Source organism: Anser cygnoides, chromosome 2 (assembly GCF_040182565.1).
Source record: "Anser cygnoides isolate HZ-2024a breed goose chromosome 2, Taihu_goose_T2T_genome, whole genome shotgun sequence".
Lineage (NCBI taxonomy): Eukaryota > Metazoa > Chordata > Aves > Anseriformes > Anatidae > Anser > Anser cygnoides.
The window spans coordinates 161,649,727-161,672,431 of record NC_089874.1 but is presented as its reverse complement, the minus strand read 5'-3'; the positions used below and the strand labels follow the sequence as shown (position 1 = coordinate 161,672,431).

At 45.2% G+C, this 22,705-nt stretch overlaps 1 long non-coding RNA gene and 2 other non-coding genes across 4 annotated transcripts; 1 reads left to right on the top strand and 2 right to left on the bottom strand.

The window, feature by feature from the left end:
• Positions 1-1,291: 1,291 nt before the first annotated feature.
• On the bottom strand, positions 1,292-22,170 carry LOC125180384 (uncharacterized). Of its 2 annotated transcripts, none has more exons than XR_007158893.2 (4): positions 21,621-22,170; positions 5,223-5,325; positions 2,484-2,845; positions 1,292-2,190 (listed from the first exon to the last, which is right to left on the bottom strand). It is a non-coding gene; the product is annotated as an uncharacterized lncRNA (long non-coding RNA). The 2 variants fall into 2 exon arrangements; XR_007158894.2 differs by having other exon boundaries at positions 21,683-22,170.
• TRNAF-GAA (transfer RNA phenylalanine (anticodon GAA)) lies at positions 1,822-1,894 on the top strand. Its single transcript has one exon. It is a non-coding gene; the product is annotated as a tRNA-Phe (tRNA).
• TRNAF-GAA (transfer RNA phenylalanine (anticodon GAA)) lies at positions 12,846-12,918 on the bottom strand. Its single transcript has one exon. It is a non-coding gene; the product is annotated as a tRNA-Phe (tRNA).
• Positions 22,171-22,705: the final 535 nt, after the last annotated feature.

The following is a 22,705-nucleotide window of genomic DNA, read 5'->3' as shown; positions in this document are numbered from 1 at the left end:
AGTTTGGTTTGGTTTGGTTTGGTCTGGTTTGGTTTAGTTCGGTTTGGTTTGGCTTGGTCTGGTTTTGAAGGGAAATTAATTTTGGGAACTCACCACCAGTGTTTCCTATTTCTATTAGCTCTATTTAGTGATTGGTGAGTGGGAGATTTGCCTTCTGACCTCTGAGAAGTCAGGTGAAATAAATCCTAACCCAGGAACATTTTCCAGACTTCCAGAGCTTGCAGAAAAAGTCGTGCCAGGCTCAGCAAAATAAGCCTTCTCTTGTAGTCATTGTTACCTGTCAGACTCATGTCCCCATCTGGCCTTCTAGAAATTTTGTAAAGCTGGTCATGAGTACTGGTAATGTTAAATAGCTCACAGCTCTTCAGGGAAGAACAAAACAGCACTCAAGGCCTCCTCCAGCAGAATCAGAAGCACTGGTGTTTCAAAATAGACTGAGTCTTTAAAGAATAAATAGACTTAGAGCAGCTACACAGTGCAGACATTAGTACCCCTTCCGCAGCAAAGCTTTGTACACAAGTAAACAGTTGTGATAGACTCCACGAGAGTCAAGTAACAAATCGGCTGGCTCTGCAATCCTTTTTCTTTCTGCCTTCAGCATGCAAATGAGGAAAAATATTCTAGAAAGAGTTTTCCATTCCTGCAGGCTGCTCCAAACTGTATTTGTGCGATCCTTAGTCACTGCGCTGAAGAAACTGCTCCTGTAAGCACCTTCTGAAGATAAAAATACACAGACCTGCTCTGAACATACAGCCTTGGGTTTATGGAAGTTTTTTTTTTTTCTTTTCTTTCTCCTTTCTCCTTTCTCCTTTTCCCTTTCTCCTTTTCCTTTTTTCCTTTTTTTCCCTTTTTTTCCTTTTTTTCCTTTTTTTCCTTTTCCTTTTCCTTTTCCTTTTCCTTTTCCTTTTCCTTTTCCTTTTCCTTTTCCTTTTCCTTTTCCTTTTCCTTTTCCTTTTCCTTTTCCTTTTCCTTTTCCTTTCCCTTTCCCTTTCCCTTTCCCTTTCCCTTTCCCTTTCCCTTTCCCTTTATCCCTTTTAATTCTTCATTTTTTTCGTTTTTTTTTAGTTTTCTTTTTCATTCTCTTTTCTTTTTTTCATTCTCTAATTAGCAGCATGTGTTGTGTTCCATAGGGCAGAGGTGGCATTGCAGATAAGTCTAACTCTACAGTGAAGAATTAAATTAACTAGCACAACTGACATCTAAGTCTAACCCTAAACAGAGTGACAAGGAGTTAGTATCTGAGGAAGGAAACAACAGGGCGTGTTCAAAACAAGAAACACAGAGCGAACGGTCTGTATTTGATAGTCCTTTTTTATTCTCTTCCCATTCACAGTCATTTGTTGAGCTCTTCCTACTATTAATTTGTCTTTTCTCTTCATCCTCCATCACCCTTGTCATTTGACATTCAGCTGCCTCATCAGTAGTTTTGCATTTATAGAGACCAAGCTCCATCTCCTCATTTTCCTTGCAGTGATTTGTGAGTGACAGATCCCTTCTGTAACATGAAGGTAAATGTACTCCCCTTTCAGCCCTTCAGGAACAGAAGGTTTGCTTCTCTGCTTCTCTTCTATACATCCCCCAGAGCCATGCTGTTATCGAAGGCTCACACACAGAGCCTCTATATATAGAGAGGTGTCTTACAGTGAGGGCCCTGTGTTGATGCAGATGGTTGGACCATTGCTTTTGAGCCCAACCTGTCTTCATTCTGTTCCCTGAAATGACTTCTTTGACTCACAAGCTAATGTCAACAAGATTTGTCTGGAAAGGGCTGCAAGATGATTGCATTGCATCGGCTTTGGCGAATATTCATGCTAGGGCAGGGCTGAAGTAGCTCAGCTGGGAGAGCGTTAGACTGAAGATCTAAAGGTCCCTGGTTCGATCCCGGGCTTCAGCAGCCTTTTCCAGCAGTTTTGGGGGTTTTGATTCTGGGCTGACCAGTACAAGAGTGAAATGGGGCTACTGGAGAACGTCTAGCAAAGGGAGGATGATTAAGGAACGAAGTATCCCTCATATAAGGAGAGACTGAGAGACTTGGTGTTGGTTGCCCAGAGGCTGTGGTATCCATCCTTGGAGATATTCAAAAGCCATCTGGAAAAGTCCTGGGCAATCAGCCCTAGGCAGCCCTGCTGGAGCAGGGTGTTTGGACCAGGAGACTTCCAGAGACCTTCCAACCTCAATTATGTTACAATTCTGTGGGTAGAGAAAAAAAGAAGTTTAGGTAAACAGCAGGGATTGTCATCTTCAAATATTGCCATTAGCAATGGCCACCTGGCCAATCAGCACAGCCATACAGGCTGACTAACCAGGCAACAACAGCTGTGATTATTTTTGGGATATTAGAAAAATGGACGTAAATATAAATGAGAGCAGGTTTACACATTCCTATCCTTAAAGGATCATTTATTGGGTTCTAATTTTTTTTTTTTTTTTTTTCCAACAAGCTAATAGCTCTGTGGACAGGGAGTGCTTCAAAATTATCTCACCATCAGCTCTGAAATCCTGGTGTCTGTCATCTGTTGCGAGAGCTGCAACACTACGTCACGCGCAGAGCCCCCAAATAAACTTCCGTTCTCATTTAAGACACCATCTGTGTCCCATTTCTGCAGCACTTGGCACAGCTCGCTTCCCTTCTATGGTGTGTTTGTTCCCTTCGTGGAGCTACAGCCTTCTTTGGAGGTGGGAAAGTCAGCTGGAGCGGATACCACCTCCGTGCCAACGGAGAGGACTTTGCTGCGATGTCTGTGGGTAGCGGGGTGTTCTCTGTGCTCTGCCTTGGTCGGTGGCCCTGGAGAAGGCTCAAGGGCAACCCATGGAAGAGCTAGAGCCTCTATTAAGTCATATTCGGCTGCAAGGAGGAGAAGAGGCTTCATTAGGCTATTGGCTGTTAATGAGGGCACAAGCAAAAGGGGAAGAGCCAAGTGAGAACGTTATGGACAGGTGCAGACACGGTGGAACATCCAATTACTCAGGGTCCTTTACCTGGTAATTGATGGAGTTCATAGCCTTGTCTTCTTATTATGTAATTAAATTATGTTTTCTTGCATAACTCTGACAGCTACAATCCACTCCAAAGCAAAAACAAACTTAGCCTAAGATCTCTACTGAACTAACTGAATAATCTCTGCAAACCACATCACCATGCCTCAATTTCCCTCACTATAGCTCTGCCCTCCATTACCTTCCCCAGGTGTAGTGAGAGTTAACTTGCAGGTGAAAATACTTCATGTTCCCAACTTGTTTTTGTGTGTTATCCCAGCACGCATCCCCACGGATGATGTTGTATTACTCACACACCTCAAGTCCTCTTTTTTTTTTTTTTTTTTTTTTTCTAATTCTTTTTATTTGCAAGAGCTGTGAACAGTCATGCTATCCAGGAAAACACAGTCTTCATAATGCTGGCATCAGCGTCATTGAGCTGTGCTCAGGAGATTGTTTCTTAGGAATTCCTATGACTTTCAGGTGAATTTACTTCAAACTTTAACAGAAACAAGGAGGAGGGATGGATAGGGAAGAAAACAAGGACAGCTCATCTCAGAAGAACAGAGAACAAGATGAGGTAAATAAAGCGGAAAGAGAGTAGGAAGGAGGATCACAGAGTGGAGGTGACGTAAGGCAGTAGAGAAGCCTGGGTCATCTTCGATAAAGACCATTTTAAATGGCTAAGAAGGACTTTGGGATACATCTGGAAAAGTAAGATCATATAAATGGAGCAGAGAAAAACTTGGATCATTTTGCTTATGAAGGCGAAGTCTAGGAGAGATTTGGTGTTATGTGCATCTGAAGGAGATAAACACCAAGGATGGAGAACATGTGGTCAGGCCAGAAAGCAGCATGAGAGGAATGGAGCTAAAGTGGTTAATCATGTGTCTTGTCTGTAAATTCTGAGATTTCTGCCTTCTCAGATGTAACAAAGTAGATGAAGAAAGCATAATGAATCAACACTTTCTCTTCATCTTCCTTCTCCTGAGCAATTTTATTTTATTTTATTTTTTTTAAGCAAAGCTGAGATATTATATAAGCCTCACAAGCCAGAGAAACATCTTGGTTTTAGCCTACTTTTGGATGTGTTTTATTTCCTTTTTGCTTTGGAAGACGTGCCCCAAAACTTTCCTTGAGCTCAATTTGCTTGCCTTCAATGCATCCAGCAGTACCAGCTTCCATACACTAATTAATGTCGTGAAGAGTGTGAGGGAGAGTTTCTTGGTTAACATGATGAGATAAGCAATGCTAATCCTGTCATAACACCAACCTTTCCCTCCCTGGCAGAGCTAAAGGATCCAGGGAACAACAGGAGGTGCAGAGGATATGGACCAACATGCAGCCTTATTAGCCATAATATTTGGTCTAATTAGAAGATAACTAGTATCAGCCCACGACCACGGCAGAGACATGGGATGGAAATACGGGTTGCATCAAAGGATCTCCAGTCCCACGGAACAAGTATAACTCTGTCTGAAACTGGATGTCAGGAGGGAGTCAGGTCTGATGAACACATAGAGTAGGGAAGAAAACATTCTGACCTTGCCCTCTCCTCCAGCTAGTTATTTCTTGGGAGGGCGAAATATGAATCAGCACTTGCTCCCACCGTGGTTGTGTCATTCACTGAGGAACAAGCTCTTTTTGCAGTTTTGTTTGCCATTCATTCCAACTCTCCTTCTGATAACAGAGCATCGAGAGAGGTAACTTTGACCCTGCGTCTTGGGTCAAGAGGCAACTTCAGCTGGGTCACCAGAAGAGCAGGATGGCCGGACAGGGTAAGGCCATAGTCCATCAAACCCTGTCTTGTCAGCAGAGAGTAGTTTGCAAAAATCTCTGATACAGACAGTTGTGGAGCTACCTTTCCTTCGGTTATCCCAGCTCAGCAAACCAGAGGTGCTGGGGCTTCTTCAGCTGCCAGTTACCTTGTTATCGTCATATTTAAAAGTTCTGATAGACCTGTCTAAAGGAGTTTTTTCTTTTTCTTTTTTTTTTTTTTCCTACAGCAATTTAAATGTCTTTTTTTTTTAAAAAAACTATTTCCTTTTCTACCATTGGCTAACGAGGTCTGTTACTTTTTACAGATATTTCCACTGCCCTTGCTCACTTTGGCAGGAGAAAAGACCATCACACAATTCAGGGACAACACAGTGTCAGAGGTGTCTCGAGACCAATCTCCAGCAAGCTGAATTGATTTAAAGTCCTCATTCTTCCTCTCCTGTATTCATACAGTGACCCACATTCACCTGAGTCCCAGTCGTGTGCAAACTCACTGGACACTTTGCTGTACATTCATCTCATCTGCTCTCAGACCAGCCTGCAGTGGTTTCTTGAAAAGCCAGCATTTCCCTGAAAAGACATGGCAAAGAGGGAGAGAGACTTTGAATCTAATTTTTTTCACCTTTCTTTATATACTAATTTGACCTCTCCTTCTCCAATCTCTTCCCAATTCTTTTTCTCCCATTCCTCACACCAATAAAACATGCTATAATAAAGGTGCCTGCCATGGCAAGGGGTGGACATGGGAGGGAAATCGTAGTCCCTGTGAGGGAGAGCAGAAACCCTCCAGCGGGGAATAGGAACTAGTAACACATTTCCAGAGCACCGACGTGCTCGCTGTCTGTGCCGCCCACCTGCTCAGCTCGGCTGGCCCGCCAGCTCCAGGCTGCGTACACCCACCTGCAAGAGGGAGCCAGCCTGGGGGAAAGTTCACCTGGAGGGGAAAGCAAGTGGTCCCCAGAGGAGGTGGGAAGAGGACGGGGGATCCTGTGAAATAGCATGGCTGTGTTTCAAGAGGGAGATTTTCTGGGCTCAACCTGATTTGGGAGTATGAAGGATGGGATATGGTAGGGGTGTATTAGGATCCTGATCCAGATGATGATGCAAATATCCAAAACTTTTTCCTCTGCCATTAATTTGTAGTGTATTCCTGAGGAAAATTTCCTGTCCCATTTGCAAACACTGCTTGACTTGGTTACAACATGTGAGACCATTTTGTAACTATCGAGACAACCACCAGCCCTGGAGTGGGATAAAACCCCCAGCACTGCTGGAGAATTAACACTGCAGATGGTTATGGGAATACTTGCAGGTGTTGAGATATTTGTGGTGTCTTGCCTCTTTCTTTTGACAGCTTCTGTCTCACGTGTTTGCCTTGTTTATATCCGGTCTCTCCCTACGTGTTCAACCCACCTGGGGAAGTCATGGGTGATTCCCACCCCTGGGGAAAAATGCAGAGTTTACAAGCCAAACACCCAGATGCACGAGCTGAGCTGCAAGAGATGTCAGGCTATGAACAGCAGTCTGATAAAAATCCAAAGCAATTTGTGCTCCTTGAGCACATGGTGGGGTTGAGGTTATGTGCAGGTACTTCACATTTACTCCAGAAGCACTAGGTAGCTGAGAAGTGCCAATATATTTAGTGAGGAAAGCAGACAACAAACCCTGAGCTAGCAGGTCTTTCCCTGGGGAAGCACTGAAATAACAATGGAGCTGATTTCTCTCTACTGACTTTGCCTGAGAAGCTGGGGGGAAAATAATGGAGCTGCTAACTTAGAAACTTCAATTAAATGTTTAAAGCTACAGGTGATGATCTGGGACCTTAATTCCTGAAAACCTTTGGGCTGAAAAAAAAAAAAAAAAAAAAATCATCCCCAGTGGCTTTGCAAGCCTTCCAGTCCTGGAGTTATTTGCATGTGTGTGTGTGTGTGTATATATATATATATATATTTAGTGCCTCTAACACTAGGGAACACTAGGGAACTTGTATGGCAAATCAACAGCCACAGTAGAGCCTGAACTCTGCTTTTGCAAGCTTTCAGGTTGTCACTAGCTGCAAAGCTAGCTTCCCTCGAGCAACAGACAATCCAGCACATCTGTGGCCACCCATCAGGATCTTTAATGGGGTGGCTTCAAAATCAGCAGGCAACTGTACTGCCTCTCACTCGGTCCAAGTTAAGAAAAGCTGCTGCCGTTTTCTATGCTAATTTTATGGTTTTCAAAAGCCCATTTCATGTCTCCTCCTCCTCCATATACTTCTCTCTCTCGCTCGCTCTTGCTCCTCCTGTGGAGGTGCCGAAGCCTCCTCCGTCAATTTGTGAGAACTTCTGCTTGAAAACTAGAGCAGAGAATCACCCACGTAACCAGGCTGGCAGGAAAATATCGGAGGCAGAGACACTGACTCAAAATGACTCGAGGAGTTTCCCCGTGTCAGGGTGAAAGGAATGGGAACCTGAGCCTGACATCGACTTCACCAAAATCCCTAGGGCATAAACCTGTCCATCATCTTCTGGCCACGGCTGGTGAATTTGCTCATTAGGGAGACATTCCTGCATTTGTTTCTGCCATGTGTTCTTTTCTTATTTTATCAGTTTTCTGCTTGCCTGGAACTTGTGCTGTTCTTTTTTTTTTTTATTTTTTTTTTCCCATGAGAAAATTTGGCAAGGCAAGCTTTCTTCTAGACATTTCCAATTGCTTATAATGAGGGATTATAGGACATAGCTGAGTTTCTGCAGACAGAAGCTAAAAAAGCATTTTCTAATGTTTGTGTCATAATACGTGTAGCTTAAGAAGGTGATCTAAGTGCAGTTTAAAGCCCTAAAATCTAGTAATTGAAATCATTTCTGAAATGGATTCTCTTTCTTTTTACATTAACTGCTTCAGAGCTTTGCCAAGGATGTTTTCCACACTGCAGATGCTTGTTGGGAACCAAACTGCAATCCACCCACCCTTCTACATGGACTACTCAACTTTCCCCAGTCTGGCACCTCCTATGTGCTCCCAAAGGCTGGCAGAAGACCGTTTGCCCTTGCCGCAGCCTGAATCCCACCCCGGGCAGGGAAATGAAAACCTGTGTATCTCAGAAGCAACAGCAGGAGCTCCACAGCCCTCTTTCGCTGGGCGTTTTTGAACACAATTTGCATATTTAAATAGCCTACTTCCACTTATAATGAGCGGTGCTTGATGTTCTTTCCTTTTCCTCCACTAGCACCCTGCAGTCAGAAATAAAATCAGACTTCGCCATTCAAACTGAAAATAAAGGATAGCCCATTGCCCCAAAAGTTAACAGCCCGAACACTTAACAGACCAAGTAACAATCTAAACTACAATCAATTAATCAGCCATAGACACTAAAGCTAAGACCCTTTGAAAGTTTTAACTGCCTATTTACTTTAGTACTTCTGAAGAATTGAGCTGGGTCCAAAAAGTATTTCGTTATTCTCCATTTTTAGCATTGGGTATTCAGACCGGGCCACTACTGCATTTGAAAAAGAAATTTTTAGTTTAGTTTAGTTTAGTTTAGTTTTGTTTTGTTTTAATTTTAGCTGATGCATGACCATATGACTTTTGGGGATATTCCTTAGACAGAGAGAAACAATACTAACCCAAAATTTTTGAGTACCCAGGTCCTCATATCTGCCACCAAAAAACAATGCTGGGTAATTCATACCCTACATCAAATTCAGTAGGTGAACTAGGGCCCTGTGCTTTTCAAAACCCAAGGACTTCCTGCTAAAAAAAGGCAGGGCTGGATTTCCAGAGGAGCTCAAAATTCAGAGTTTCGAAAATTGGCTGCTCAGCTGAGCTCATAGGAGCAGCTGAACCCCTATGGACCATCCCCTACGGATGGTGAAATGTTGGGTTCCAGACCCTGGACCATTTCTCAATAGTCCTTGGGGCAGACTTCAGCTTTAGGTATTTAATGCAATAAAGATTTGGGTTACCTTAAGCTCTCTTTGAAGTCAATGGGGAGAGTTAGTGCTTCTGAGTCAACTTGCTGAAATGTTAGAGTCCAGATAGGCGGACTAAGATGGGCTGGGAAGGGGTAGGACTGAACATGCACACACTTAATTTTCTATCAGATGGTCTGGAGGGCAGCTCCTGTGCACCCATTGCACCTAGGGCAGCAGGAAGCATCTTTTAATGTGAACTTGGGTGGTCTTCATCATAATCTGGACTCTACCCAGTTGCACGACAAGCACAAGTGTGTGATTCCTTCAGGGCCGCATGCAAGCTGCCTGCTCATGGCACAGTGCTGCTACACCTCTGAGAGCTCTGCACTGCAGCACAAACCGAGCCTTAATGTCTTTACGCCTGGAGTAGTATTCATAGCATTATTGCTCCCATGGCATGCAAATAATAATCCTTTCTTTTCCTCATCTTGTAGCTGCCATGTAATTTAGGAAATTAATCTTCACGGCTGGGAATGTCTTTTATTGTCTTATGTGTTCTTTCTGCCTCTGTCTCTGTCGTGGCTAACTCTCCCTGTCAGACCTCAGAGCATTTTCCAAGCTGACTGGACAATTTTTGCCCCATTTTTTGATGGGTGAAACTGAGGCATCAATAAAATAATTGTCTTCTCAGGTTAGCTGTTGGCAAAGAAGGAGACAAAGCAGATGAGCAGTCCAACTATTCCAGTAGGTCCTGTGAGAACGTAAGAAGGAAGCAATTGCAGAAACACTCCATGGCAATGCAAACTATCACAAAGATAGCAAAATGGGAAATGTGATGATGGGAAGATGCATGCCACTCCACATGACCTTCTCCTCAGGCAGCTTCGTTGACACTGCAGCAGTATTTCACAGCGACTGCAAAACAGAGGGCTGGGGTCTTTTGTCTGACCCCATAAAACACAACTGCAGATGCAGTAACCCCTGGGGTGATCTGCATTCAGTAGTTTCAGTGGGAACTTTCCCAAACCTACTAACAGACCCAGAGCCAGTCATGTTCCTATAGCAGCCACATACATTGCAGAGCCTTTTATTTATTTATTTTTATTTTTTTTCCTAGACAAAAGGAAATCCTGCTGAGGATTCCTGTTGAGCTGATTTTTCACTGCAGTCCCAGCATCTCAGCAGCACCGAGATGTAACACTGGTGCTGTGCAGTCAGGGTGGCTGCATGCTGATTAATCCACGCCAGCACTTGTGGCAGGAAAGACGGAGAGAGTTGTATCATGAGGACAGGGGAGATGGGCAGCAGCAGCATGTCAGGACTGAAGGAATTGAGGGAAAGACAGGGAAACAATTAGAAAAAGCAGGAAATCAGAGCTGAAGGGCGCTGGCAGAGCTGTGAGCATTTGTGGGGAGGGAGGAGCCTGGAGAGGGAGCAGCGATGCACGGGGGCTCAGGAAGAGATGGTTTTGGGGTCCGATGAGAGCTGATGGATCAGCGCGTGTGGGCTGGGCGAAGGCGCTGGCGGGTCTGTCGCCCCCGCGCTGCCTGCCGCCCACTGCCCTTAATCATCCTGCACCTTCCCCTTATTCATCCCGTATCTCGCCTCCCAGTAAGCAAGCACCATCCTGCGAGGGGCTGTTTTAACCCTTCTTTGAGCCAAAGGCAGAGAAACTCAGAAACTTTCAGCACTGAGGCTTGAGCCCGAGATGCTTCAAAGAGGAGGGGAGCTGGCACAGGAAGGGGAAGGTGGGAGAAGCAGCAGACAGAGAAGCTGGTCCGATCGCTTCTGACAGCACTGCACTGTGGTCTCTAGGGATTTCTTTACGTCCTGCAGTGTGTAAGATCAAGAGCTGATAGTCAGCATTAGTGGCAGCCTTTCCTTTGCTTTCCCACAGATGTGGATGAGGATTCGAAGCGGTTTTTTTGCAGGTTCCTCCTTGCACTGCGCTGCAGCCATGTTAAGGGTGAGCAAGCCCAGCTGTCACCAGCACCTCCACGACAGCAACAGTGATGGCTTAGACCATGAATCCTCCAATTTTATATATAAACCGATACCAAGAAGTAAGAAGAGGGCAAATACATGTGATAGTGCCCCCCCAAATCCTCTCCCACCTCTTGACCATTTTCAGCTCAGGGGATTTGCTTAGCTGGCTGTGGTTTATCTGCTCAGCAATCCATAATAAATCTCTATTCCAAATGCTTGTCTGCAGTGTGGCTGGCACTTCTAGATTGCCTGATGGAGAGAGATGGTGGGAAACACCAGGTCCTCTTTGGGAGGACCTCTTTTATGCTAAAACCTACAAATACAACTGGTGTCTCCAGCTCAATGGCACTAAGACCAACTGGTAGGGCACGTCTCTCTGTCATATTGCTAAAACCTCTTCTCCCCACTATAAATAAATTCACTATACCCAAAATTCCTCTTGGAAATTTGGTTCCCTGCCCCATGTTCTCCCCAAACCACATCAGGTTGTTGCTTGGGAGGGCACAAGTTGGCACATTCAAGCAGTGTGGATGGGCAATGGGCGATGCTTGAGTCCAAGCACTGGCCCTATTTAGATTTTCAGCACACATTAAACCAGGAGTCTAACACCAAGTCAAAATATTGTTTAGCCAGACTGCTTGAACACTAAGCCTGTGCCAGCTCATTGCTCTCTGACTCATGATCAGCGTGTCTGGTATCTGATTTGCTTCTGCCCTTAGGGCCCAAGGCTTCACTTCTCTAGTGTAGTAAATGAGGTCAGAGAAGTTCAGTATGCAGCCACAGTGTGCAAATTGTTCTTAAACCCGAGGACAGTGCCTGGGATGTGCATACACACCTGCCTGCATCCTGACACAGGCATAGAAAATAGGAGTAAAGGGTCAAAGGAAATGTATTTTCTACATGCTGTATACTTGAGCCAGAGGATCCTGCCCGAGTGAGTCAGGTCTGCAGAGGGATGTGCTGGGTGAGCAGCTGGTAGATCTGCTGAGCCACGCGGGAGTGAAGTGCATGCTCTGGCCCTACCGGCTCGTGGGTGGTGGCTGTTGGCAAAGAGCTTTGCCCAGAGGGCCCCATGATGTCTCTTCCAGGCTTAAGCAGGTCGTGAAGTCATTCACTTTTACACAAGTCATTATTCACTATTCATTATTCCGCAGGGAAGCCATCTCCTGGAAGCACTGCAGGGTCTGAAAGGGTTATGTCCACCATCAGAATGAAAGGGAGAAACAAGAGGTCTTTGCCCTATTTTAGAAGAGAGATCTGATGAATCGATCTTTGAGAAATCTGTAATCAAATGTTCATTGCTTCTCACTTCATTTTTTTTTCAGAGAACTTGCAATTGAGATCTTGTCTCTGCAGTTTGCCTAAAGGTCTCCACAGATCGGGAATTAGTCAGAAAGGAACTGAGAGCAAAACTGAAACACAGTTACTTAGTTATAGAACTCTTTGAGGGTGCTTGCACGTCAATACTATCATCTCAAAGAGGCTCGTGTAGGAACAGAAGAGGTTCAGGAAAGGGTAGAAAGCTTCTTCAGAGACCTGGAACTGTTTCCTTAAAAAAAAAAAAAAAAAAAAAAAAAAAAAAAAAGGGAAAAAGGGGGCATACTGGAACTTTTCCTCCTGGAAAAAGACAAATTGTGCTTCAAAGTCAGTTCTGATTCAGACTGAAGTTAACTCTTTCTGATAATATATGTTTTCCTTTTCCAGCACCAATTTATTGAATGTCTCCAGAAACCACTGGGTCAACATTGCTACCTCTTTTGGGGGCAGTCCATGACATAGGGGGTAAGAACAGGCAACCCAAAGATGAGGGGATACAAAAGAATCATATCACTTTTTCTGTTGAAGACATTGAATTATAAAACTCTGTTCCTGATTCACAGAATTATTTATGTTGGAAGGGACTTCTGGAGGTCATGTGGTCCAACCTCTCTGCTCAAGCAGGGCTACCTACAGCAGGTTGCCCAGGACCATGTCAATACAGCTCTTGAAGACCTCCAAGGAGGAGACTCCACAGGTATCTGCCCCCTACCCCTACCTTGATACCTCTTCTCCTCCTCCCCAGGCTGAACAGTCTCAATACTTTCAGCCTCTCCTCACAGAAATATTCCAGTCTCTTCTTTGTGGTCCTTCACTGGACTCTCTCAGGTACCTCCACACTATGTCCATCTTGTACTGGTGAGCTCAGAACCCCCAAAACTGTTGGAAAAAGGCTGCTGAAGCCCGGGATCGAACCAGGGACCTTTAGATCTTCAGTCTAACGCTCTCCCAGCTGAGCTACTTCAGCCCTGCCCTGGCATGAATATTCACCAAACCTGAAGCAATGTAATTAACTTGCAGATTTTTACCATTCAGACTGCCTTTGTAGACATTTGAGTCTTGTCCTATTACTGGAGATGTCTGAGAATAACATAACTCCGTCTTCTCTGCACCCTCTCTTCAGACATTTATATACATTGATGAGGTACCCACAAGGCATATCTTCCAGGCCAACTTCCCTTCTCCAGGCATTTCATGGGATGTTGTGCATGGATAAAAGGGCTTCAGAAGCAATTAGAGAACAATGGAAACTTAGTTCCACAAGAAAATGTTATACATAGATTGCCTTGAAACCTCCCTTCTTCCCCAGACTGAGAAGCTATTAAACTGCAGATTACCAGGATCTTGGAGAATGCTGCACAGAGACTATTTGGTAGCTTTCTTCTTGTCATTATAGTTGTTTCACCTGAATTTGCTACTGTCCCAACCTCCTTTCTCCATATGCTATGTAGAATCCATGCCCCCACAAATAGAGCAATCAGGGTCTTTGTGACACCCCGGAGCAGGAAACCTCCTAAAACCTTTGGGACTTGGTTGGGGTTTTAATTACCGATTAACCTTCAGGCAATGGAAGAATGCCCTTCATCTCAAATACAATCTCACCACAGTGACTACACTTTGCCTAAATACAGACATTCAGTGTTATTTGTAATATCTTACGCAATCCTAGTTGTATGACAGTTCCTAGTCCAGAGGACTGTAGACTTTCTTCATGCACCATGAAAGAGATGAATCTTTCAGCCCTCTCTCATAGCGTTCAGCCCTGGATTGAAGGCTCTTCGGACTCTTTAAAAGAAGCAGGCACCTAGGAACATTAAATACGCCCTTGCAGGTCAGATGTAATGCGTTTCTCTGTCTCTGGAATAGGCACAGGAAGATGTTCCATTAGGGTGAGCACACCAGTATGGCAACTAGCTGCAGTCCATTCCCTTTGAGCCATATTTAAGAAGTTGGAAGGAACACCTCCACCTGGTCTTTCAGTATCTGTTTAGGGATCTATTACCAATGCTTAAACCTGCGTTGAAACACAGGTTTGGCCCAAACTCAAAAATTATCAGAGACCTTTGAATGAGAATGGTTTTGGTGGTTAAAGGCACAAGACAGGCATAATTCTTCCAGCCTCATTTCCACTGTTAACATTCCCCCAAGCAGGTTTTCTCAGAGGCTGGACTCAGATGTCTTTCCCTGGAGGAGCCTGAATCATCCACACCCTGTTGGCTGTGGGTGAACGGCTGGCAAGGAGCCACCTTCGGGTTTCTCTCTAAGAAAGGGAGACCTGCCAGGTCAGCATCTGTGGAAACCTGGCTCACCTGTGACTTAGCTCTTCCCTTTCAGCTCTCCCATTTTCGCTTCACCAGCTTTCTCCTTGCAAAGGCAAATGACTGCAGAAGCCCAAACAGTTCTGTTTCTCACCAGCTTTCCTCAGACAGGAAGAAATGATCCCAACATGGGAACTGTGGGATTTGACAACCCACTCTGCCTTACTGGAAATACTCAAGCATCAGCTGGGTACAAATTTCCTACAGAAAGATAAGCTGTGCTACCACTTTGCAAAAGCTAGCAGTGCTGGGAGAAATGAGGAAATGAAGGACCTGATAAAGAACAAGCCCTGAAGGAAGTGCTACATTGCAGTTAAATTAGAAATTTTAGAAGCTGACTTGCTGGGAAGTTGGCTCATACAGATGGTGAAACATCACAACTTAAAGTCTAGGAGCAAAGTTATCAGAAAATAGAGCGGAACTGCAAGTTTAACACGTCTGACTGGGAGGACTTGGAACCTCAGACTTTCTCTCATTGAAGAGAAAGAAATTCAACCTGACCCTCTGGCTTGTTTCAGACCTAAGGGCTGGAGCTCTGTAGGGAGTCCTGCAAGGGAAATGAATGAAGTGGAAGGAGAAGTGAAGTTGGGCTCACTGCTTTACTTGACTTATGGGCAGGTCAAAATCTCTGCAGCTGACACTGCTTTTTTGAGCGAGGGCTGTGGACATCTCCCTCTACCACAAACAAGTCCAGCTCACTGCTGCACTGTACAAATGCAGAGATTTGGGAAAACTGCTTTGACATCCTATCCACTGTCATGAAAGAGAGACAGACAGCCATGGTGGTCTCCTGATTGAAAAATACCCTGTCCCTTTTCTATCTCTGTCTCCAGTCTGCCTGCCTATGCCAGAAAGTTCCTGATAGGTAGCCTTATACTTCTCCTTTGGTTTCCTCTGTTGTTCTCAGGTCAGCTGAGTCTCACTTGCACCGGGTCTGGAGAGTGTGAGCTCCTCTGGGCTTTACACAGAAGTTCCCTGTTAACTTCTCTTACCTGTCCTCATTTCCACTGCAAAAATTCCTGTTTCATTCACATCTTAAATATTGTCAGCTGTTTTGGTGTTCCCATATAACAAAGGATGTAAAAAAATACTAACAATTTGAAAGGGGCAATAAAATCACTTCTATACTGTGAATGGCTTTATAAGCTGTGATTATTCAGTCTGCAAAAAAAAAAAAAAAAGGAAAAGAAAAAGAGAGGGAAAAGGAAGGATCTTACAGGATTTAGAAATAAGTCAAATGGGGCTGACTGCTTATTGTCTCTCCTGATACAGGAACTAAGGCTTATCAGTTCAAATGATCAAATGACAAACTCAGAACAAAGGAAAAGGAAGAATTTCTTCACACAATATCTGGATATCTATGCAACTCTTTGCTCTAGGACCTTGTAGATCACCAAAGCATACAGTCATTCGAAGAGTGACTGGGTAAGTAAGTTTATTGAAGAAAAAAAGTCCACGTGAATTTGAAACTACCTATTTTAGTTCACATGGTTCCTGAGCCACAAATCTCTGGAGACTGGGAGAGTATCTGGTGTTATAACACTACGTGCTTTTTCTGTTATTATACTCTACTGTAGGCATTAACTCATGGAAAATGTCAGAAACTGGATTTTGAGCTAGATGTTCTTATGTACATCTTCTCTGGCACCTCCCTGTCTTCATGCCTGGGCTCCCTAAGACATCAAGACAGCATCAACCTGTTAAACCCTGTTGGCACGATGGGCAAAGAAGAGAGATGCTGGAGGTGTCAATTTAAGCTATCAGCCAACTGTGTGATCTACCACTCCCACACAGGTATTTGACGCTTAGGTTAGGTCAAACAGATGACAGGACATCCCTCTCTTTCCACTTTCCCTCCTTCTATTCTTCCAGTCTTCCTATCACTCAAGGCTGATCTGCCTGTGCTTTTTAAAACATCCATCTGGCATCCACCAGATGCAGCTTTCAAAAGTTATCACATTACACCCAGGCAGAAAGATGCCATTGAATGCTTATCCCTTGATCTGCTCTGCCTGACCATGATGGGAGGTTGGAAGCTGGCCTTTGTGGGTCAGCATGGATTCATCGCCCCTTGCTGAGTGCACTCTTTTTTAATGGGGGTCAATTCATCAAGCAGATGGAGGTACAGAGAGCTGACCTTTCTTACCCAGCTCCATACGTCAGATTTGCCATAAATCTTAGTTTTCACTGCAGATTTCCTGGCACCAAACTACGTCACTGATCAGATTTTGCCCTATTTCTCCATTCTTAAGCCATCTATTTGCACCAGGGGAGCAACAGACAACGGCAGGGTTGAGATGCTATTGCTTTTCACATATTGACTTGGCTCTGATGTGTCAAATAAAGCACATGTTCCTCCTTTAGGTTTCTTGGATTTTTTCTGTCTCATTACACTGAGTGGGTTTCTGGTTTACTTGAAAAGAATTTTCAGTGATTATCTCTATTTTGCTGTCACTATTTTCTTTCCTTTTTATTTTTCCAGACTTTTCTGAAAATGATCTCGTTAAGAACATGGAACTCCTGTTTCTGAAAAAGGCTCCTTGAGGTTTGCAAAGGTCTCCCAGCAGGAGGGTTGCTTGTCTCCATTTTCCCTGCAGTTCAACAGACCCCCAAGTGAGCCCATTAACAAAAATGGACTGCTCAAAAAAAATCTACAAAATATGCAACGGCAGCAGCTCCAGAATGTAAGGCTCCAGTAGGCAACAAACTAGGTTTGCAAACCTCTTTTCTTATGGCAGTTTAATATGTTAGGGAAAGGATGCACTAATAACACAAGGGCGACTGTTGGTGCCTGCTACCTCCTGCAATACCTGTGAGTGGACATACTAAAGGGGTTAAAATATAGTGCCTGAGATAAGTCAGTTGTTATTCTGGAGAGATAAATACATATTTGAAAAACAGAATTAATGAAGCCTGGCTGCAAAAATATGCCTGTCACATAGCCTTTTTCTTCTCCCCCCCTCAGTCTGATATTGAAAAAATGTCGAGATCATTAACCTACCCTTTGGGCAGAGGACAACACTAGGCCTTCTTTAAAATTTTCATCTAAGACTTATCTCTTAAGAATTCAGGCTATGAATAATGGCAGTGATGTCATTATGTGCAATATCCCCAAGCTTGAAACATGTGCCTTGGGTGGAAGGATGCAGGCTGTGGTCCTGTTGCTGCTTAAGAGAAATGAACAGGCTGTGGTTGAAAATTTTCAGTCTGCCCTGTTGTGAAGTACCCACCTATCCAGTGGTAGAAAACTCCAGACCTGGCATTTAAGTTCTCCCTGATTTTTGGGTTGCTCTTTGCTGAGAAAATTGATTGGCCCTGGTGACCCTGTTACAGAAAGAGACCTAAAAGGTCTTGGATACATTTCACTCAGACTGGTGAGGCAATTTTGCAAATACAGAAGTCTGCGTTCACCTGTGTTCAATTCTTGTCCCTGATCAGGGAGAAGAAGGTATTTGGGGCAGAAGTTTCTGAGCTTTATTGGAATATCCAAGGTACTGTACAGAAAAGAAGGCAATAACCATCCCCTGGTTATGTCCTGCATAGACCTAGGCTGATGAGACAGCAGTGGAACACCTGGCCTGAGACTATTTTCTTGGAGCTGAGCACTGAGGCACACAAGCCTCAGTGAGTTCAGTCTAAATTTGCTTTGCGTCAATTACAGGATATTGCAATCCTGCAGTTGTGCTCAGTGTACGAGTCCTGTTGCTTTTTGCAGGCTTAATAACATTTGCAGATCCCTCTCTGCCTCCACAAACTCACAGCATTCTGTGCTTTCCCCAGATCTTTCTTTCAAGATGGATCGCCCACTGCCATTTCAACCCATCAAAACTTCATTTTCAGAAGGATAAATCTGATGCATTTGGGAATCACTTTTTTAATAAACATCAATAGACCAGAGGAATAAAATGGATGCTAAGAAAGCAGAAAAAAAAACACCAAGAAATCCCTTGGAAAAATAACAGGTGCATTAAATTGTGTGTGGGTATGTAGGTATATATGTAAGACAATAATACATGAACCAGGTGGCACGTTACCTCATTAACAATCCACTTGTTCTTGCCAAACAGGCTTTGGTGAGATTCCCTGAGAGGTTTCCCAGAAACTCAGAAAATTAGTAGTAAACAACACTTTCTGGGGGTTGGGAAATATTCTCTGAGTCTGCCTAGCATCCCAACCCCCTTCTGAAGTTTTCTCTGTTTTGCAAAGCATCCAGAAGACATTAGAAAGAAAATTAAGGAACAAAGGAGGGGGAATAAGAAAGGTACATTCAGAATCCACAGTAATCCACTTCACATTGAAAGTATAAGAATGATTGCTTGGACAGTGATAGTATCTTGATGTATAAAATGGGTTTGTTACTTAACTCTGGTGATTCACGCTGTCAGGCACAGGGATGAGGCAGCTGCCAATTTTGATGCCAGGAAGGAATTTTCTCTCCCAGAACAGATTGGCAGGGAACTTACAAAGCTGATGGGTCAATAAAAAGGGTCAAATATGGTTATGATGATTATATGGACAGGCTGGGGTGACATCTCAGAGCACAGCAGCACTATCATGACTCAGTGGTACCAGGCACGCCCCAGAAATCAGTGCACAAACCTTTAGTCTTTTCTCCCTCAGTTCCGTTAAACCTGTCCACAAAGGGATGACTTTGGTGGGCCAGGTGATTAGATGAAGAGCGGGGTAATGACTCTTTTTATATTTTTCACATCATCTGTTTCATCTGTGTTCCTAAAAAGAGCCTAATTGAAGCTCTGTGAGGCTTAGCTGTTGGCTGTTTGGTTTTGTTGTGTTATTTTTCCTGTGTTTCTAAAGAGTGTTTAAAGAACATGTTCCAGCTGCCTGGAAGGAAAAAGCCAGAAAGAAAAAGAGAACAAAGGAAAGCAGTGGAGGTATTTAACTGAGATAATTTTAGCTGTTCTAAATGGCACAGGCCATGTGCACAAATGTTCGCAAAGAGGGAGATGAGGAAGGAAGAGGGAAGAAGTTATGTGCTGCACAATGAGTTCCCAAATTAGGGGAAGGAAGATGGGAAGGTGCCCCGTCAGATATCGACAGGATCCTACCTAGTAGCTCTTGGGTAACTGACTTCAGAGCCTCAGTGGTCTCCTCTGTACTCTAAGAGGCCTTGGCACAAACTCATCCAGGCCTGGCAGGGCAAGACAGGGAAACCATTTCTTTATGGGGCTGAGTCCCACAGACAGGCACTCTCAAGGTGGCAGAAAGGGGGTGGCTAGCCTGGATGATATGAATTCAGATACCTCCTTGGTCTCAGCTCTTGCATCCTAGGTGAACACCTGAGGAGGTCCTTCTTGGTGGGGAGAAGGCTTGGTTGCTCCTTGCGGGATCCTTATGTTTTGTGTGCAATTAAACAGAAACAAGCAGAGAGATAGTGTTAGCTTTCCTGTGAGTTATGGGAAATATAGCCTGGGATTTATATCCTGAAGTTTGAGACTGCCAGGCCTGTATCTCAGTCTGGTCCAATGGATGTTTGGTGAGTTATCTGAAACAGAAAACCTCTTGCAGCAGATGCAAGTTAGAGCATAGCTTGCTCTGTGGAGGTCAGAGCTCCTCAGATATGAAGAAGTCATAGTTCATATCCTAGTCAAAAGAGATGTTTTGGACCTGGTTTTCCATAGGTTCTCAGAAGGCTGCCTTACCCCTAGACTATTCTGCACAATGTTGCACTCCTTGTTGATAATGTGGCTGATAAACATGCTCTCTATGTCCTGACTAGGATTTTGGGTGGTGGTTGGTGCTTCCTGAACGACTGCTGACAGAAGCATGGAGATAAGCTCAGTTTAACACCTGTTAAACATCTGTTTAAAATCTGCTTCTGTTTAACATCTTTGTTGGTGACATGGACAGTGGGATTGAGTTCACCCTCAGCAAGTTTGCTGATGACACCAAGCTGTGTGTTATGGTCGACACACAGGAGGGAAGGGCTGCCATCCAGAGGGGCCTGGGCAGGCCTGAGAGGTGGGCCTGTGTGAACCTCATGAGGTTCAACAAGGCCAAGTGCAAGGTCCTGCACCTGGGTTGGGGCAATCCAAAGCACACATACAGGCTGGCCAGAGAGTGGATTGAGAGCAGCCCTGAGAAGGGCCTGGGGTTGATGAGAAGCTTGACATGAGCCAGCAAAGTGCACCTGCACGCCAGAAAGATGACCATATCCTGGGCTGCATCAAAAAAACATGGCCAGCAGGTTGAAGGAGGTGATTGTCCACCTCTGCTCTGCTCTAACGAAACCTCTCATGAATCCCCCAGCACAAGAAGGGCATGGACCTGCAGGAGTGGGCCCAGAGGAGGCCACAAGGATGATTGGAGGGCTGGAGCACCTCTCCTGTGAAGACAGGCTGAGGGAGTTGGGGTTGTTCAGCCTGGAGAAGAGAAGACTCCAGTGAGGCCTTACAGTGGCCTTCCAGTGCCTAAGTGGCCTTCCAGTGCCTTCCAGTGCCTAAAGGGAAGGAAAAGCCCCAGGAAAGCTGGGGAGGGACTCTTTGTCAGGGAGTGTAAAGATAGGACAAGGGGAAATGTCTTTAAACTAGAAGAGGGTAGATTTAGGTTAGATATAAGGAAGAAATTCTTTACTGTGAGGGTGGTGAGGCCCTGGCACAAGCTGCCCAGAGGAGCTGTGGGTGCCCCATCCCTGGAAGTGTTCAAGATCGAGTTGGATGGGACTTTGAACAACCTGATTTATTGGGAAGTGTCCCTGTCCATGGCAGAGGGGTTGGAATTAGATGACCTTGAAGGTCCCTTCCAACCGAAACAATTCTGTGATTCTGTACCCTGATCTGATTCCTTTGCCCTCACAAGGCTTAATGTAGCAGACAAGCAGTGCTTTTCACATCCATCACATGCAAACCCTGGGGAGGGGGTTGAAAAAGGATGTTGGAGAGCAAGCAGGGGATGGAAAGCAGGGGGCTGCATCTGTTCATCACGGGGGACAAAAAAACTCCAAATCTAGAGGTTTTCCCCTCTGTCACAAGCTCCCTAACCACTAGCATCCCTCCAGAAAGCCTTGCTGTCTCTGGGCAAAGCAGTGCTACGGGGACCCTCTCTCCCTCCCTGATGTAGAGCTTACGGAGAAGAAAAGAAAGCTGTAACCCACACCGTGACAGGCACCACGCTTGGGGAGCCGTGCCCACAGCATCCTTATTTCAGCATTGTCACCCTGTCCCACTTTCTCCCCCTGAAAGCTCACCTAGCAAGCTGTCTCCCTTCCCCACTTGCAGGAAGGTGGAGGGGGAAAGGCAGGAGCGTGCAGCAGATCCCGGCTCCCTCTCATGCAGCACTGCTCATCCCTTCTGCCTGCTCCCACTCACCCCTTCTCCCCCACAAACCCACCCACCTCCATGTCTCATCCACGGGCGGTTCGGGGTCCCTTGGGCAGCCGCGGGGATGGATACTAACCTCTGCCAGGCTGCTCTTTAAGGAACCTTGTAATATGGAGCTGTTGCATTTCCCTCCCCTTCCTCCCTGCAGCTAGCCTCGCCTGCTGAATAACCTGACAGAAAAAAAAAAAGGGGGTGCGAGGAGGGGAATCCAGGCCACCGCGTCCTCCCCCGCAGCGTGGGCTGGTTTTGTGTGGAGAAGGGCAGCGCTGAGGCTGCTGGCGGTGTCAAACGGGGAGAAACGGTGGCAATCAGCAGAGGAGCAGCGGCTCGGTCAGCCAGCCGCCCCTGCATCGCCCCTCAAATCCTTTTCTCTCTCTGTTGCAACGTTCCTATGAGGCCCTGTGGAGGGCTAAATCCTATTGTGCTGGGAGGGAGCTGCCACCGCCTCCCCGGCATCTGCCGGATTGCACACAGGGGCCCTGGATGAGGGCAGAGCTGCTGCTCCCAGCCCCATAGCCCTGCAGCACGACCATCACTCCCCAGGTCACATCAGAGCAACATTCACCCTCCCTGCAAAATCAGCCTTCGGGATTTAGGGACCTTCCCCTAAACTAAGGCTCATATAACCCTGGCTGCAATTGCAGCCCATGATTATTATTATTTTTTATTATTATTATTTTCTTAAATACCATTATTCTATGTTTATTCTTTATTATTTTTTTCCCTCCAGTTTTTGGTCATTCAGATGTCAGGGAAACCTCTGGGGAACAAATCTTTCCTGTATCTCTTAGCGGTCTTCTTTCTGGATGGAACCAGCCCTCCTGAGAGATAACCTCCATGAGGAGAAGGGAGGTTTAACTAATTCATGTGGGGAGACACCAGCAAGGAAAAGATTGGTGCTGGGATAACCTGTGTTGCACGTTTGATTTTTTATTCCTCTGTCCTTAAAGGGAGCCTCATTCCCTGTGTTCTCTTGTCCTGCAGCAGACAGAACCACACTTGGGCCCTACTGTCCCTGCCCAAAATTGACCTTCCAGGTCTCAAGCTTTGAACATGACCTACACGTGCACCTTGAGGCAATGCCCCTTTGAATGCCCCC